At 44.5% G+C, this 18,187-nt stretch overlaps 1 long non-coding RNA gene across 1 annotated transcript; it reads right to left on the bottom strand.

Moving 5' to 3' along the window:
- Positions 1 to 725: 725 nt before the first annotated feature.
- On the bottom strand, positions 726 to 9,315 carry LOC144281801 (uncharacterized). The gene is made up of 3 exons (XR_013350199.1): positions 9,128 to 9,315; positions 3,586 to 3,943; positions 726 to 930 (listed from the first exon to the last, which is right to left on the bottom strand). It is a non-coding gene; the product is annotated as an uncharacterized LOC144281801 (long non-coding RNA).
- Between the last annotated feature and the right edge of the window lie 8,872 nt (positions 9,316 to 18,187).

Genomic DNA, 18,187 nt, shown 5'->3' with positions numbered 1-18,187 from the left:
AACAAAGATCCCAACTCCTGATGAACTTAGTATCAATGGGACAACATTTCAGGAGGAGCATGGAGTGATCGTGAGGGGTGTGGTGGGGCATTCATGGGTGCAGTCATCTTCAGAAAATATGACCTACCACACCTGGGCTTATAACCTGAACCAAGTCAGTGGGAACCAAAACTCAAAGCTGGAGCTGATCGGGAGAAATCATAAGGAAGGCTTCGGACCCACAAATCATGGACTACAGGTTTGGGCCAGTCACATACAGCTCCTAAGGGACAAGGAGACCCAATAAATGGGGAGTCTATCCACATTCCTGGATAGGAAGATTCATTGTTGCAAATATGGCAAATTAATCCAGGGGCGCCTGGTGGGCTCAGTCTGTGGGGCATGCGACTCTCGATCTCAGGGTTGTGAGTTCAAGCCCTATGTTGGGTGTAGAGATTACTTAAAAATAAAATCTTAAAAAAGTTAATCTATAAATTCCATGCAACCCCAGCCAGAATCGGAATGCAGATTTCATGAAGGTTGACACCCTGATTCTAAAGATATTCTAGGAGAGAAATGACATGACGATAGTCAAGAAAATTTGAAAAAGCAAATGAGAAAGGTCTTTCCCCATCACAGATCAAAGCATATTAAAAAAAAAAGCATATTATAAGGGAGTTATTCAAATAATGTTTTATCAGCCCAAGAATAGATTTTTTTTAAAAAGAGAAAGACAAGACGCACACTTGTACACACACACAATTATTATGTCTAATTTATGAGAAAGGTCTACATGTTTAGTTTATGATAAAGGTTAAATTTAAAGTCCTCAAGGAGGGGCACCTGGTTAGCTCAGCTGGTTAAGCTTCTGACTCTTGATTTCAGTGACAGGTCTTGATCTCAGGGTTGTGAGTTCAAGTTCCATTTTGGGCTCCGTGCTGGGTATGGAGTCTACATTAAAAAAATAAAAATAAAAACAAATGTCATTGAGGAAAGAGCAGCCTGGTCAATACATGCTGAGAAAGTTGGATACATATTCAGAAAAAAACTCATTAAATTTCTATATAAGTGTACAAAAATATATCCCTGGATGAATTATTTTTTGGGACCTAAATATAATAATAACAAACTATTAAGACCTAAAGGAAACTGTTTCTTTTAAAAATAATTTTGTAGTAAAATCAATAAAAATAACTTTGTGGTAGGGAAAACTTTCCTGAGCAATACTCAAAACCATGAAAGGATGCTTAAGTTTGACTTCATAACCCTTAAATGTCTTTATAATAAAAATGTATGGAGAAAATTAAGAGACAGGAAGAAAATATTTATACTACACATTACCAAAGAATTAATCTGGATAACACACAAAGAGGTCTTACAAATCAATAAGCAGACTCTAGCAAACATTTAATGGAATATCTAATTTGAATCTCCAAGCTTTTCAAGAGTAGAAAAACAAAGAACACGCAAACTCATTTTACGGGCTAATATAACTTTGGTTTTCAAACCAGTGATGGGTGGTACAAGAAAGGATATTAGAGCCAATTTGTCTTATGAACACAGACGGAAAAATCCTATTGAAAGTATTAGCAGGTTGAATATAGCAATTTTTCGAAAGGTGCATCATGACCGAGTTGATTTCACAGCAAGAAAGTAAAGATGATCCAAAGTTAAGAAAATCTAGGGGCGCCTGACTGCCTCGATTGGTGGAGTATGTGACTCTTGATCTCAAGGTTGTGGGTTCGAGCCCCACGTTGGGTGAAGAGATTACTTGAAAAAATAAAATCTTTAAAAAATAATAAAAATGAAGTTAGAAGAAAAGCTTAAGATCATCTCAATGATGTGGAGTGGGGGAAGGGGAAAGAAGCTCAAATGTTTCCTTTTGTCTTTCCACTTAATGCAGTAATTCACTTGGCAAGAACAAGCCTGAAAATGGTGGCCCAAGAATCCCAGGTCGTGGACCAGAAGGGAGCCTTGACACTTCCCGCCACCCGCAATCAGCCTCATCTCTCCTGAAGAGTGAACACAGCCTGGATGCATCCTCACTATGGGCTCCAGCAAGAAATAGGAGGAGGAGAAATGTCCCTTCTATTCCCAAACCCCTTTTTAAAAAAGATTTTCTTTATTTATTCCTGAGACACACAGAGAGAGGCAGAGACTTAGGCAGAGGGGGAAGCAGGCCCCCTACAGGAAACCTGATGTGGGACTCGATCCTAGAACCCTGGGGTTCATGCCCTGACCCAAAGGCAGCCGCTCGACCACTTAGCCATGCAGGTGTCCCCCTTCTATTTCCTTTTCATCTGAATGAACTCAGAATTTCGTTTCCGTTTTTCAATAAAATTTTAAGTTTTTTTTTTTTTAATTTTTTAAGTTGTTTTTTAAAAAATATTTTATTTATTTATTGGCAGAGAGAGACATACCAGCCAGGGGAGCAGTGGAGGGAGAGGGAGAAGCAGGCTACCCGCTGAGCAGGACCTGGTATCATGACCTGAGCTGAAGGCTCAGATGCTTAACCAGATGAGCCACTCAGGCGCCCCAAATTTTTAAGTTTTCATCATAGAGATACTTTATGTTTGAGCAGAGACTGAGTGTGACTCATCATCTGTGCTCCCAAACTATAGATTTTTGGGTGAGCAAGTGACTGATCAGCGAATCAAGCCCCAGCTGGATCCACAGGCCGAGGTTTTCCTCAGGACCTTCCCTAACCACGTCCCTTCTCTCTCAGGGGCAGGGTCTCAGAACTTAGTTTGGAGTAAATGCCTAAATCCTCTTACACCTGACCAAACACACCTGGTTAGTGTTGTTGCTGTTGTTGATTGAATGAGTCTTGTTTTTTAATCCACTCTGTCACCCTATGTCTTTTAATTGGAGTGTTTAGTCCGTTTACATTCGTAGTAATTATTGATAGGAATATATTTATTGCCATTTGATTACTCAGGTCATTAGTTTGGTGGCATTCCCCTCATGGAACCCTCCGATTCCTCCTCTCTCATTCATCATCTTTCAAAGCTCCTGACAGGAAAGGTTCATGCACCCCATGACATAACCAAAGCACAAGACCTATGGGGTCAAGCTCAGTTAGCAATTTCAGACAAGTCAGTGTAAGTGTGTACACTGAGACTGAGTGTGTATACTGGAGAATGTCTGGGACCATAGACATCAGAACAACAAAGACCTAAAAGTTACCTTGTCCAGCAAGGGGAGTGCGGGGGGGTTCCCAGCCATTTTACAAAGTATTTTCCTCCTTGCTGCTGTTTCCCCTCCCCCAAACCTGCATCAAGTTCTCAGCCAATCTCCTATCCCAACCTTTCCACTGGGACTTCTGGAACACTGGTTCAATGATCACCAAACTTTCTGACTGTTCTCAGTTTCTCAGACCGTGTCGACCACCTCCAAGCCTGGACCTCCACGTGATCCTCCCTGACAAGCTGCTTCCCGGCCACGTCGCAGATGGAGGCCTCCCATCCCTCACGGTCAGGATGTGGGCTCAGTGTCCACATGATTTGTTTAAGTGTTTCTTAAGTGTTGTAGAAGCCCCTGCTCCCTCATGTGCCCACGGGGCCTATCACCTCTCCTCTTTGCCCTGGGTCACTTTTCCTTACTCACCAATGATTTGGGCCCCTGGGTCACATCTTGCCCTTCTCTCGGAGTCCTGGCACCTGGGGTTCTTCATCATCTTCTTGAATGACTCCTTAGCACCTCGGATTCCAGTGCCCTAACCACCTCATTTCTTCTTCTTCCTCCTTCTCCTCTTCTCAGTCTCCCTCCTCCTCCTCCTCCTCCTCCTCACCCTCCTCCTCCTCCTCCTCCTTCTTCTTCTTCTCCTTCTCCTTCTTCTTCTTCTCCTTCTCCTTCTAGAGACGGAGAGAGTGGTAGAGGGAAAGGGAGAGAGAAAGAATCCCATGCAGGCTCCACATCCAGTGGATCTCAGGGTTCTGAGATCTCATAACCCTGAGATCATAACCTGAAACAAAACCAGGAGTCAGTCAGACACTCACCGGACTGAGCTACCCAGGCGCCCCTAACTACCTCATTTCTAGTAATGATCTCAACTCCACTTTGGCCATGTCCTCAAAGCCACCTCTGGGGCTTTGGTCTCACTTAGAAGTACTTCATCTCTGAAATATTAAAATCAATCAATCCCTGAGCCGCCATATAAGAAGTCTAACCATCTTGCTGGGGAGACTCCATGGAGAGAGAGGCCCAGCTGAGCCCGGCCTTCCAAGCTGTCCACACCAAACCACCAGGCATTTTTAACCTTCCAGACCAGATTGATCACCTGCTAACTACCACTGAGGGGCTGAACAAACACTATAAGGAACAGAAGAATTGCCCATCTAAGCCTTAATCCCTGATCCAAAAAAATTATGAGTTTTTAAAAAAGATTTTAAAATCTTTTTTATTTTGAAATAATTATAAATTCATAGGGAACCTCAAAAATAGTACAAAAAGGTCCCATGTTTCCTGTACCCAATTTATCCCAATCACAGCCTTTTACATAACTATAGAGCCATGACAAAATCAGGAAGTCGGCAGCACCATCCCAGCACATCATGATTTCCAGCAAATATGTACTATGGATTTGGGTAGTAGTTTTGTACAGTTTGGTCAGTTATATATTCTAAATATGTAATTTCTAAATAACTGTGAATGGTATTGTGTTTTAAATCTCTCATCCATGTGTTTGCTGCTAGTAGATATAAATACAATTGATTTTTGTACATTTGTATCCTGATAGCTTGTTGAATTCATTTCTAGCAGGTTTTGTTTTGGGGTAGATGTCAACATTTTTTTCTATACAAACAACCATCTGCAAATAGAGACAGTTCTATTTTTTCCTTTCCTAGGCATATGTCTTGCATTTATATTTCTTAGTTTTTATTGCACTGGCTGGACCTTGCAGCACTGTGTCCGGTAGGAGTGGTGGAAGGGGACATAACTCTCTTTGTTCCTCATCTTAGGAGGCATGATGGTCAGTTTTGTGTCAACTTGGTTGGGCTATAGTTCTCTGTTAATTGAAACACTAAACTAAATGTTGCTGTGAAAGAACTTTTTGAAAAGATTTTATCTGTAAGTAATATCCATGCCCAACATGGGTCTAGAACTTAGAACTCCAAGATCAAGAGTCATGGGCTTGACTGACTGAGCCAGCCAGGCGCCCCTGTGAAAATATTTTATAGATGTGATTAAAGCCCATTATAAGTTTTTTTTTTTTTAAGAGAGAGTGGGGTGGGTGGGAGGGGCAGAGGGAGAGGGAGAGGGAGAGGGAAAGAATCCCAAGCAGACTCCACACTGAGGGTGAAGCCGACGTGGGACTGGATCTCACCACCCTGAGATCACGACCTGCACCGAAATCAAGAGCTGGATGCTTAACAGACTGAACCCCCAGGTGCCCCATTGTTTTTTTGTTTTTGTTTTTTTTTTCCCATTAAGTTGGTTTTAAGTGAAGGAGCTTATCCTAGGTACTCTGGATAGGCCGGCTGTAATCATTTGAAAAGTAGAACTGAGGGTTCCCTGAAGAAGAAATTTTGCCTGTGCATAGCAGCTTCAGCTCCTTCCTGAGAATTCCAGCCTGCTTTTCCTGGTGACCTGCCTTGTGGATTTGGGACTTGCCTTCCCAGCCCCCATGATTGTGTAAACCAGTTCCTTGCAATAAATCTCTTAATATATATCTCCTACTGATTCTTTTTCTCTTTTATTTTTTTAAGATTTTATTTATTTGACAAGGAGAGAGAGAGAGCACAAGCAGGGGGAGCAGCAGGCAGAGGGAGAAGCAGACTCCCCACTGAGTAGGGAGTCTGATGAGGGACTTGATCCCAGGACCCTGGGGTCATGACCTGAACCAAAGGCAGAGGCTTAACTAACTGAGCCACCCAGGTGCCCCTGATTCTTTCCTTCTGGTTAAACCCTGAAGGATAAAGGAAGAAAGCATTTAGTTTTTCATTACTAAGTATAATGTTAGCTGTACTTGGTTTTGTAGATAGTTTTTATCAAGTTGAGGAAGTTCTCTATTCCTAGTTTGCAGAGAGGTTTTTTTGTTTTGTTGTTGTTTTTTAAATCATGAATGGGCGTTGAGTTTTGTCCAGTGCTTCTTTTGCATCAATTGATATAACCATGTGATTTTTCTTCTTCAGTCTGTTAATATGGTGGATTACATTGATTTTTTTTGGTTTGATTTTTAAATATCGACCCACCCTTGTATCTCCGGTATAAATCCCACTCAATCATCATGTATAATTTCTTAATATATTGGTGAATTTTATTTGCAAATATTTTGTTAGGGATTTTGTATCTGTAGTCATGAGGCAATTGGTGTATAGTTTTCTTTATTTTGTACTTTATTTATTTATTTGAGAGGGAGAGCATGAGCAGAGGGAGAGGGAGAAGCGGAGTGCCTGCTGAGCAGGGAGCTGATGCGGGGCTTGATCCCAGGACCCTGAGATCTTGACCTGAGCCAAAGGCAGATGCTTAACCGACTGAGCCACCCAGGTGCCCTGGGACCAAGCATATATTGATATCAACTCTACTAAGCATTTTTGCTAGGGATCCTGTTTGTAGCCCCTTCTCAGAGATTCTTTTTTTTTTTTTTGAATTATTTATTTATTTATTTATTTATTTATTTATGATAGTCACACACAGAGAGAGAGAGAGGCAGAGACACAGGCAGAGGGAGAAGCAGGCTCCATGCACCGGGAGCCCGACGTGGGATTCGATCCCAGGTCTCCAGGATCGTGCCCTGGGCCAAAGGCAGGCGCCAAACCACTGCGCCACCCAGGGATCCCTTTCTCAGAGATTCTTAACTCAAAACCTCCTTGAGCTTTTCTTTCATTTCTCTCCTTCCTCTACTTGTTTTCTCTCTTCCTCCCTCATTTCCTTCTTTCTTTCCTTCCTCATTCCCTCTCTTCTTTCTAAAGCATTTACTCAGGAGCACCTGGGTGGCTCAGTGGTTGCGTGTCTGCCTTTGGCTCAGGTTATGACCCAGGGGTTCTGGGATCGAGTCCCGCATGGGGTTCCCCCCAGGGAGCCTGCTTCTCCCTCTGCCAGTGTCTCTGCTTCTTTCCCTGAGTCTCTCATGAATAAATAAAAATAAAATCTTTAAAGCATTTACTGAGCATTTCCTGTCCTCAGGCACTGCTCTGTATACCAAAGAGGGTGTGATTATCTTTAGGTGGTCCTTAAAGATTCCACCTCTAAAAAGTCTTTCCAGACTCTACAAGTTGGAACAGCCCAGAGAATGTGACTGAAATTTATTTTTATTTTTATTTTTTATTTTTTTCAGCGTGGTGAAGGGGGACTCTCCTAAGTTTATTGGGCAAGGGCTGACAAGGGGAGGGGGGTGTATGAAATTTATTTTTTTAATGTTCCCTCCTACTAATATTTCCCGAGGACCTACTATGTATCATGCCTATAGGGTGAGGAAATAATTAAATAATTGACATAATTATAAAAAAAGGTAGCTAGGAACTGCTAATTACTGCAAAGATTTTATTTTATTTTTTTAAGAGTAAACTCTACACCAGTTTGGGGCTGGAACTTACAACCCTGAGATCAAGAGTTGCATGCTTCACGGACTGAGCCAGCCAGGTGCCCACAGGAACTACTAATTATTAATAATACAATTTATCATTTACATATTTGTATTATTATAATTATTGTATATTTCTAATCATACTTTTTGAGCACCTGCTCTATGACATACATAGTACTAGTTCGTTCTGTGCACTTTGTGGTTAAGGCCTCACAACCATTCAGTGAAGTAGGTCCTGTGATTAATCCCCATTTTATGTGAAGACGGAGGCTTAGAGGAGTAAGTGGTTTTCGCCAAGGGCACCCAGCTGTATTTCCACCGTTTCATGGTAGGTACCAATAATGGGCATTTCCTGCCTTTTCCTGGGAAGATCACAGCATAGGGCTGTGCAGGTTGGGCTCTGTGCAAACACAGATGACAGAGGGGCAGCCCAGGTGGCTCAGCAGTTAGTGCCACTTGCAGCACAGGGCAGAATCCTGGGGTCCTGGGATCAAGTCCCACATCAGGGCTCCCTGCATGTAGCCTGCTTTGCTTGTGTCCCTATCCCCACCCCACCCCCGTCTCTATGAATAAATAAATAAATAAATAAATAAATAAATAAATAAATAAATAATAAATAAATAAACCTTTAAAAAAAAAAAAAAACCGGATGACAGACAGGGGAGTGGGGCTGACACCCAGCCCTTGCCACAAGCTTTTTTTTTTTGCAGGTCCCAGCTCTTCTTAGAGAATTCTTAAAATCTTCTATTTGACTTGAGGCCCAGGCCACTCCAGTGTACACTCTAATCTCTAACCTTCGAATCTCCTGCTTTTCTCTCCCCGGCTCTGATGGGGTGGGGGACTGGGCATGGAGGGGAGAAGAGAAGGCCGGGCCCCTGGGTTGCCCCCCCCATCACCCCCCCACCCCCACCCCGCTGGCTGTCAGGCCGTCTGGTACTTTGGCGCCACCTAGCGGGTCTCTGCTGCAGCAACACGGCCGGCAACGGGGCCAAGTGGAGTACTTGAGTATTTTCTCCAGGAGAAACATCCTTGCGGAGATGAAACGGGGAGAGAAGGTAAAACACAGTGGGAACTCAACGAGGGAGAGAGAGATCGTGGCTTTGGGGCAAGTAGAGCTTAGAGTCTGCATTCAGCTAGACTCGGCTCCTGTATGGACTGCATGCTAGTTGTGTGACCCTGCGCAAGGCACTTCAGTCCCCGGAGCCTCAGTTTCCCCATTTGGGAGAACACCGATGCCTCTTGATGCCCAGGACGGTGCCAAGCAAGCTTTGGACCTTTACTTTAGGCAGAGGGAACTTTGTAAGCAAAGGCGGGGACCAGGGCTGGTGTTCAGAGCACAGGGTAGGTGACCTGATGCCCCTTCCCTGCGAGTCCCTCCCCAGAAGGGAACCTGCTGCCCATTCTAGGCTGAGCTGCGGCCCCAAGCAGGTCTGCTCCCTCGGATCTGGCCACTCTGCTGGGGCCGCAGGTGCCAACCACTGGGCTTTCCCGGTGCCCTGCCGCGTTGCCGGACTGTGGCCCTGGCTTCCACGAGCTATGTGCTCGGGTTTTCCTCCCACCTCTCTGGCTGTTCCTTCTGCAGCCCGTGGGGGTTTCCTTGTGCTGCACGCCCTTGCTCACCTTCTTCCTCCCCATGTGCTTCCTGGGACACCTGCCCCCTCCTCTGGCTTCAGCTATCACCTGTGCGCTTCCCACCTTGTTTTCCGCAGCCCGGCCTGCGCAGCTGCCTCTCGGATGTTCCACCGGCTGGCGGTATGTTCAAAATGAAATTATCTGCTGGCTCCCAAGCCCACAGCCAGCGGTGTAGGCCTCTGCCCGGTTGCTCCCGCCAAAAATATGGGTGTCGGCCTTGACTCTGCCCCGGTTCCTCCCCTGGTTTTATCACCACGCTCCAGTCCCGGTACTCAAATATGTTTATCTAATCCTTCCACCAGGTGTCCCCATCCTCCACCCCATCCCCCCCCCCCCCCCCCAAACGCCTCATCCCCGACACCATCCTCTTTTGCTTGGATTATTACAACCGCCTCTGAATTTGACTCTTGGCTTCAGTTTTACCCTTTGCTTCTTGTGTTCCCTTCTGGAGGCTCTAGGGGAGGGCCCATTTCCTAACATCTTTATTATTTATTTATTTATTTATTTATTTATTTATTTATTTATTTATTTATAAAAGATTTTATTTATACATTCATGAGACACACACACAGAGGCAGAGACACAGACAGAGGGAGAAGCAGGCTCCATGCAGGGAGCCGGACGTGGGACTCGATCCTGGGTCTCCAGGATCACGCCCTGGGTGGAAGGCAGATCCTAAACCACCAAGCCACCCAGAGATCCCACATCTTTGCCTTTTAGAAGCTTCCCTCATTCCTTGATTTATGACTCCCTTCTTTCATCTTCGAAGGCAGAAAGAAGACTTATACCTCTCTGACCATTCTTCCTTGGTCAGATGTCCCTCTACTGCTCTCTTCTGTTTTCTTCTTCCACTTTGAAGGACCCTTATGTTTTCATTGGATCCACTCAGATAATCCAGGATAATCTCTCCATTGCAAGATCCTTAACTTAATTATATCTACCAAGACCCTCTTGCCTTGTAATCTAACAAATAAATTCACAGGTTTTGGGGGCTACAGTGTGGACGTCTTTGGGGGGCTCCTATTGTGCCTGCCACAGTCTTCTCTTTGACCTCCAAATATTTATATTTATGTCTCCCTACATGCAAAATATACTTACCTCATTCGGATAGTTCTCCAAAGTGCCTCAAGTCTCAGCCCATTATTATTATTATTATTATTATTATTTAAGTCTCAGCCCATTAAAGTATCAACTCAAAGTCCAAAATCTCAGTCTCATCAGCTCACATTCCTGTGTCTCATCATCCCTATCATCTCTATTAGGTATCAGATGAGACTCGGTGTAATCTATGTTGGGGTGGAGCTGCTTTCCCTCTGTGGACCCATGGAACCAGAAAACAAGTTCTTTGCTCCCAGAGTAGAAGGTCGGGATTGACATATGGTCACAGTTACAGACATTCCTGTGGAAAAAGAGGGAAAAAAATGGAAGAAATAAAGGAGTCGTGGGTCCCATGTAATTTCAAAATGAAATTACAAATTCCATTAAGCATCAAGGCGTAAGGATAATACTCTGGCTCAAGGCTCAGCCCTGTGAGTCATTCTTTTCTTTCTCGTGAAAGACAACACCTGCTTTCAGTAGGGCCATTTTATCAGCCTCTTTCCTGCCTGCAGAATTTTGGGAGCCCCGCAGCCTTCTTTCATTTCAGACTTTGTCCCTCTCCATCTGGGTTCCACTGTGTCTCCTGGTGTGAAAGTCTCAAGAACCTTGTGGGGCTCTCGTGTAGGTCTCAGATTTTTGCTCCCTTAGGCTAGAGGCTCATTCATAGATGCTCCCTGGATAATTCAGTTTCTATTTTTGGCTTCTGTCGAGACAGCCGATGTGATCTATGAGTCACACACTAAGTCTCTTCAAAAGGCCTTTTACGAGGCACCAGGGTGGCTCAGCGGTTGAGCATCCGACCGCCTTGGGCTCAGGGTGTGATCCGGGGTCCTGGGATCGAGTCCCGCATCGGGCTCCCTGTATGGAGCCTGTTCTCCCTCTGCCTGTGTCTCTGCCTCTCTCTGTGTGTCTCTCATGAATAAATAAATAAAATCTTTAAAAAAAAGGCCTTTTACATGGTGACCAAATACTTGGACTTTTGGATCTTTCTGAGATGTTCACAAAAGGTTGTCTGGTCACACCCTCAGCTTTTTCTCTAAAAGTACACTTTTCCTTTTCTTCTTTTTAAAAGATTTTATTTTATTTTTATTATTTTAAAAAAGATATTATTTATTTATTCATGAGAGACAAAGAGAGAGAGGCAGAGACACAGGCAGAGGGAGAAGCAGGCTCCCTGCAGGGAGCCGGAGGTGGGACTGGATCCCCGGTCTCCAGGATCACACCCTGGGCCGAAGGCAGGTGCCCAACCCCTGAGCCACTCAGGGATCCCCAAAAAGCACACTTTTCCTGATACTGAATCTTTTTGTTTTGATATCAGTTGCAATCCAGGTCGGCTGAGAATTGCTCCGCATCATCAAGCCCTGGTTCGAGTTGGTTTGACTGTTTCTTCTCAGTGGATCTGTGTCCCCTGTCTTTAAGGCAAGTGGCAGGAAGGAGCCAGGCCACATCCTTCAACGCTTTGCTTGGAAATCTCGGTGACATACCGTAGTTCATTATAAGTTCTGCTTTCCACACGCCTGCAGGACATGCGATTCGAGGCCTCTTGAGACTGTGGACCGAGTTGTTGTTGTTGTTGTTTTTTAAGATTTATTTATTTATTTGTTCATGATAGACAGAGAGAGAGAGAAAGAGAGAGAGAGGCAGAGACACAGGCAGAGGGAGAAGCAGGCTCCACGCCAGGAGCCCGACATGGGACTCGATCCAGGGACTCCAGGATGGCGCCCTGGGCCAAAGGCAGGCGCTAAACCGCTGAGCCATCCAGGGATCCTCTGGACCGAGTTTCTGACACTGCGTTCTTTGTTTCCTTCTTAGCTCTCCCGGCAGCACCTGTAACATCCATCCTCACACCCAGGCTGTGCCCACGGCACGGGCGGCCTCGGGGGTGGCTTATGCTTTCTCCTCCGTGCCCCTCACTTCTGAGTCTACACTGGCAGAGTCGTTAACATCCTTATATATTTTTTAAAGACTTTATTCATGTGACATAGAGACAGACAGAGAGAGAGAGAGAGAGAGAGAGAGCACAAGCAGGAGGAGCAGCAGGCCAAGGGGGAGGAGGAAGCAGGTTCCCTGCTAAGCAGGGGGCCCGATGCAGGACTCCATCCCAAGACCCCAGGATCATGACCTGAGCCAAAGGCAGACGCCCAACCCCAGGCCCCTCAATAACATCCTTACCGCTACTAAGTCAGTTCAGGGCAGTCTAGGCCAGGTGTTCGTTTCCTGTGGCTCCTGTACCAAACGACCACACCCTTAGTGGCTTAAAGGGATACAAATGTGGTAGCTCAGAGTCCTGTAGGTCAGAAGTCCAACCCTGGGATAAAATCACCATGTGAGCAGGTCAGCCTTCCTTTCTGGAGACTCTAGGGAGGTCTATTTCCTTCCTCTTTCTACCTGCTAAAGGCTTTCGCATCCCCTGGCTTGTGGCCCCTTCATCTCCGAAGCCAGCAACAATAGATCTTTCTTTCTTTCTTTATCTTTTTTTTTTTTTTAAGATTTTATTTATTTATTCTTGCGAGACAGAGAGAGAGAGAGAGAGAGAGGGAGAAGCAGGCTCCATGCAGGGAGCCCGACGTGGGACTTGATCCCGGGTCCCCAGGATCACGTCCTGGGCTGGAGGCGGCCCTAAGCCGCTAAGCCACCTGGGCTGCCCACGATAGATCCTTCTGACCATTTCTTCCAGCACAAAGTCCCCTCTGCCTCCCTCTTCTTCCTCCCTTGTCCATTTTCACGGATGCTTGTGGTTGAGCCCAACAGGTTCATCCAGGACCAGCTCCTCCCCTGGATCCTCACTTTAATCGCACCTGCGATGCCCTTCCTGCCGGTTCATGTCACGTAGTCGCAGGTCCCTGGGATTGGGACGCAGATACCTGGAGGGAACATTGTTCTGCCTCCCACACCCTCCAAAAGTTAACCCACGTGGTCTCTCCCAAGGGACTAGGTCATGTTTGTCTCCTGCTTGAAATTCTTCAAGGGCTCCGCATGGACTTGGGGTACAGACCAAGTTCCTGCATCAGCTGATCTAGAACGACCTTTGTGATCGTTCCTGCTGGAGGACACTGCCTCTCGCTTTCCCTCCCTCCGGCCCCAAGCGCCCGGCCTTGCAGCCACGCTGCCTCCTGGCAGCCGCGCAGTTTCCACGAAGCCATCAAGCTCCCAGTTCGGCTAGCTCACACTTACTGTTCTTTGGGTCAAGTGGAGGCATCATCCTTTTCCAGAAGCCATCCCTGGGTTGTCTGCCCCTGCCCTCCTCCCCTCTGCCACATGCTCCAGCACCTCCCCCCCCCAATCAGAATGCATCATGTGGCATTGGCATGACTGTGGACTTCTCAGCTCCCCTAGTAGACTGCGAGGGCCATGAGGGCAGGGCTGTGTCCTTGGTGGCCAGCCAAGGTCCCCTGTGAGACAGGCTCCTCATGAGTGTTTGCTCTGGCAAGTAATGGGCACGATTCCTTCCAGCTCACACCTTCTGTTCTGCGAGCTCTCACTGCAGGATGTGCTCGAGGATTTTGGCAGAGGTGTTCAAGGCAATCATCACGCTAGTGGGAGCCACCCGAGCTGTGAATGGGGGTGGGGTGAGAGGGCTGAGCGGTGGGCAGGGCCACTGACGACTGTGCAGGTGTCAGCTGATTCCCAGGTCTGGAGCCAACACTTCAACTACACCATCACCCTCCAGATTAGTCCAGGAGGAGTTTCCTTTCCATTAATGGAAAGGAACTTGAAAAGGTTGACACTTATTTGCTTTGATGTCTATTGTTGTTTGTAAAAAAACAAAACAAAACAAAAATAAGGACACCTGGATGGCTCAGCGGTTGGGCACCACCCTTTGGTTGAGGTCATGATCCCAGAATCCAGGATCAAGTCCCGCATCGGGGTTCCTGCAAGAAGCCTGCTCCTCCCTCTGCCTGTGTCTCTGCCTCTCTCTCTCAGTCTGTGTCTCTCATGGATAAATAAATACATCTTTACGAGAAACCAAAAATAGTAAATGGCATTCAGACTCCCATCTCTTAAAAATGTCCCCTCTGTGTCTCTCTTGAGTGGTTTCTACAAACACAAGCACACACACGCACACACACGCAGGCACCTGTGCACGATTTACTTTTCTTCAATATGTCAAGATATCATGAATGTCTTTCCTAATAAGTGCATAAAAATTTCCCTTCTTTTTAAATACCTGCATCTATTATGTATAACAGCATAATGTTAAAGCCACATCCCACTAATGAAGGACATTGATATTGCCTCCAATCTTTTGCAGTTACCCATGTGCTTTCCTGTATCCAAATCTTAGTAGTGGTCCCTCCCCAACCAAATTCAAGTTCATTTCGCTCAGCTTCTCCCCTCACTTTGCCACTATCTTGCCTCCTACCCAAAATTCTGTCCTGTCCCAGGCTTTGTACTTCAGGATCAGGAACAGGTGGAGAGATGGGGCAGGAGGAAAGGAAGAGGACAGAAAGTTAGAGGCTTGCATTTGGTGGTTTGGCCAGGGAAAGGACCAGTGTCCTTGGAAGTTAGGGAGAGTTTTGGTCACAGCTTACAGAAAACCTTATCACTCTTTGAGAGACACAAGCTTGCCATTCTTCTCTTTTTTAAAAGATTTTACTTATGTATTCATGAGAGACACACAGAGAGAGGCAGAGACACAGGCAGAGGGAGAAGCAGACTCCATGCAGGGAGCCCAATGCGGGGACTTGATCCTGGGACCCCAGGATCACACCCTGGGCCAAAGGCAGATGCTCAACCGCTGAGCCACCCAGGGATCCCCTTATCATTCTTCTCTACTGCCACTTAATTTTGATGGCTAAACATCTTTGAATGTGACTCCATGTGGAGACTGGGCTGCCAGGAGTCCTGGAATGTGTTAGGATCACACAAGCAATGCTACAGTGAATGCCACTGGATATGCTTCTTCTGGTGCCTCTGCTGTTATTTCTGGGGGATCAATCTCTAGGAGAGGAGTTGATTGGTCCAATAGTATATGCATTGAAATCCACTCCAAAAATGTTTCAAACTACTTTCAAGAGGTTTGGAACCAATTTCTACTCCTGCTACAGTTTATGAACCTGGCCATTTCTCTACACGCTCATCAACTCTAGTTCTTGTCTATCATTTACGAGTGAGCTACTGTGATAGAAAAAACGTGCAAGAGCCAAGTAACTTCTTCTTTCATTATTAGGGAGATTGTGCAAGGCATTTTGATTGCACCATTTTGACCTAGTTGAGTTTTTCACCCTGTATTTATGAGTATAAATGTTTTTTTTAGTATACATGTTTTAATCAGAATCATACCAAGTGCTTTATAGACCTAATGCCTTCAACATGTCTAGTGTCCAGTGAGTCGCCTAAAGCTGCACGAGAAGCAGCAGAGGTAGGTTTAGAAATCAGCATTCTTGATAAATTAACCAAAGAGATAAAAGACTTATTCTCTGGAAACTAAAGCACTGATGAAAGAAATTGAAGATGACACAAAGAAATGGAAAGACTTCCATGCTCATGGATTCGGAGAACAAATATTGTTAAAATGTATATACTCTCCAAAGCAATCTACACTTAAAAAAAATGTGTTATTTATTTATTTATTTATTTATTTATTTATTTATTTATTTATTTATTTATTTAAGAGAAAGACACAGAGAGAGAACAAGTATGACCCAGGGAGGAGCAGAGGGTGGAGGACAAGCAGATTCCATGTTGAGTGTGAAACCTGACTTGGAGCTTGATCTCACCATCCTGACACTATGACCTGAGCTAAAATCAAGAGTCAACTGCTTAGCCAACTGAGCCACCCAGGTGCCCCAGGTGCCCCAGCAATCTATACATTTAATGTAATCCCAATCAAAATACCAACAGCATTTTTCACAGGACCAGGACAAATAATCCTAAAATTTGTGTGGAACCACAAAAGACTCCAAATAGCCAAAGCAACCTTGAAAAAGAACAAAACGGGAGGCATCACAATCCTAGATTGCAAGATATACTACAGAATTGTAGAAATTAAAACAGTATGGCACTGGCACAAAAATAGACACATAGATCAACAGAACAAAAGAAACAACCCATAAATAAGCCCATGATTATATGGGCAATTAATCTATGACAAAGGAATGCAATGGGAAAAAGAAAGTTCCTTTAAGTGGTATTGGAAATACTGGACAGCTACATGCAAAAGAATGAAACTGGACCACTTTTCTACACCATACACAAAAATAAACTAAACATGGATTATAGACCTAAATGTGAAACCTGAAACTATAAAAATCCTAGAAGAGAGCACAGGCAGTAATTTCCCTGACATTGGCTGTAGCAACATATTTCTAGATATGTCTCCTGAGGCAAGGGAAACAAAAGCAAAAATAAACTTTTGGAGCCACACCAAAATAAAAAGCTTCTGCACAGCGAAGGAAACAATTGGCAAAACTAAAAGACAACCGCCTGAATGGGAAAAGTTGTTTGTAAATGACATATCAGGTAAAGGGTTAGTATCTAACGTATATGAAAACCGTATACAGCTCAACACCAAAAAACCCAAATAATCCAACTAAAAAAAATGGGCAGAAGACATGAGCAGATATTTTTCCAAAGAAGACATGTGGATGGCCAACACACACATGGAAAGATGCTCGACATCACTCATCAACAAGGGAATGCAAATCAAAGCCACCATGAGATACCACCCCACACTGGTCAAAATGGCTGAAATCAACAACACAAAAAACAACTGATGGTGAAGATTTGGAGAAGAAGGCACCTTTGTGCACTGTTGGTGGGAATGCAAACTGGTGCAGGCACTGGAAAACAGTATGGAGATTCCTCAAAAAGTTAGAAATAGCACTACCATTTGATCTGGTGATTCTACTGCCCAAAGAATATGAAAACACTAATTTGAAAAGGTAAAGGCCTCCCCCTATGTTTATTGCAGCATTATTTACAATAGTCAACATATGGAGTCAACAGGTGTCCATTGATAAATGAACTGATAAAGAAGATGTGGTATACATAAATACACATACACATACAGGATGGGGAGGCAGGAGTATGCAATGGGATAAAGAAAGTCTCTTTTGTCATATGTGTGTGTGTGTATGTGTGTGTGTGTATACACACACAATGGAATATTACTCAGCCATAAAAAGGAACGAAATCTTGCCTTTTACAATGACATGGATGGATCTAGAGGGTATAATGCTAAGTGAAATAAGTCAGAGAAAGACAAATACCATATGATTTCACTCACTGGGAATTTAAGGTAGAAAACACACAAAGAAAAAGAGACAAACCAAAAGCCAGACTCATAACTATAGACAACAAACTGGTGGTTACCAGAGTGGGGGTAGGTAGGAGGGTGGGGGAAATAGGTGATGGGGATTAAGTGTACACTTACCGTGATGAGCACTGATGAATAGAATTGTGGAATCATTAGATTGTACACGTGAAATTAATATAATACTGTATGTTAATTATACTGGAATTAAAATGTTAAAAAAGAAAGAAATCAGCTTCCTTGAATCTCAGTTGTGAACTATTTCTACTGGGTCATGTACCCCCGCCCCCAGCAGGAAGCAGCTGGTGGAGAACAGAACACCCCAGTTTACAAAGTGGGCTTACGTCATGATCTTATTTTTAGGTTCTGAGTTTTAAATCTCTCTGAAAGAACCAATTTCTCTGTTCTATTGTATCCTATTACTTATTCATCCTATAAGCTTTTTTTTAGAGTGCTCGGTACTGAGCCTGCTACAGTGAAAGTGATGTTTCAGCTGCACTGTGTAGATGGGCAGAAACACCTGGATGTTTCCTTGAATGTCTAGGGCAGGATATTAATTTGGCAGTCCTTAAGTCAATAGTCCTTAAATATTTATTCAAAATTTATTTAGCAGAGAGGATGAATACTATATAAATAAAGGTTGGAGAAGAAAGCCTATTGGGGGATGTATTCTCTTTCTTTCTCATTATATCTTA

The sequence above is a fragment of the Canis aureus genome, chromosome 13, assembly GCF_053574225.1.
Source record: "Canis aureus isolate CA01 chromosome 13, VMU_Caureus_v.1.0, whole genome shotgun sequence".
Classification (NCBI taxonomy): Eukaryota; Metazoa; Chordata; class Mammalia; order Carnivora; family Canidae; genus Canis; species Canis aureus.
This window is presented reverse-complemented; position numbering and strand designations above follow the sequence as displayed.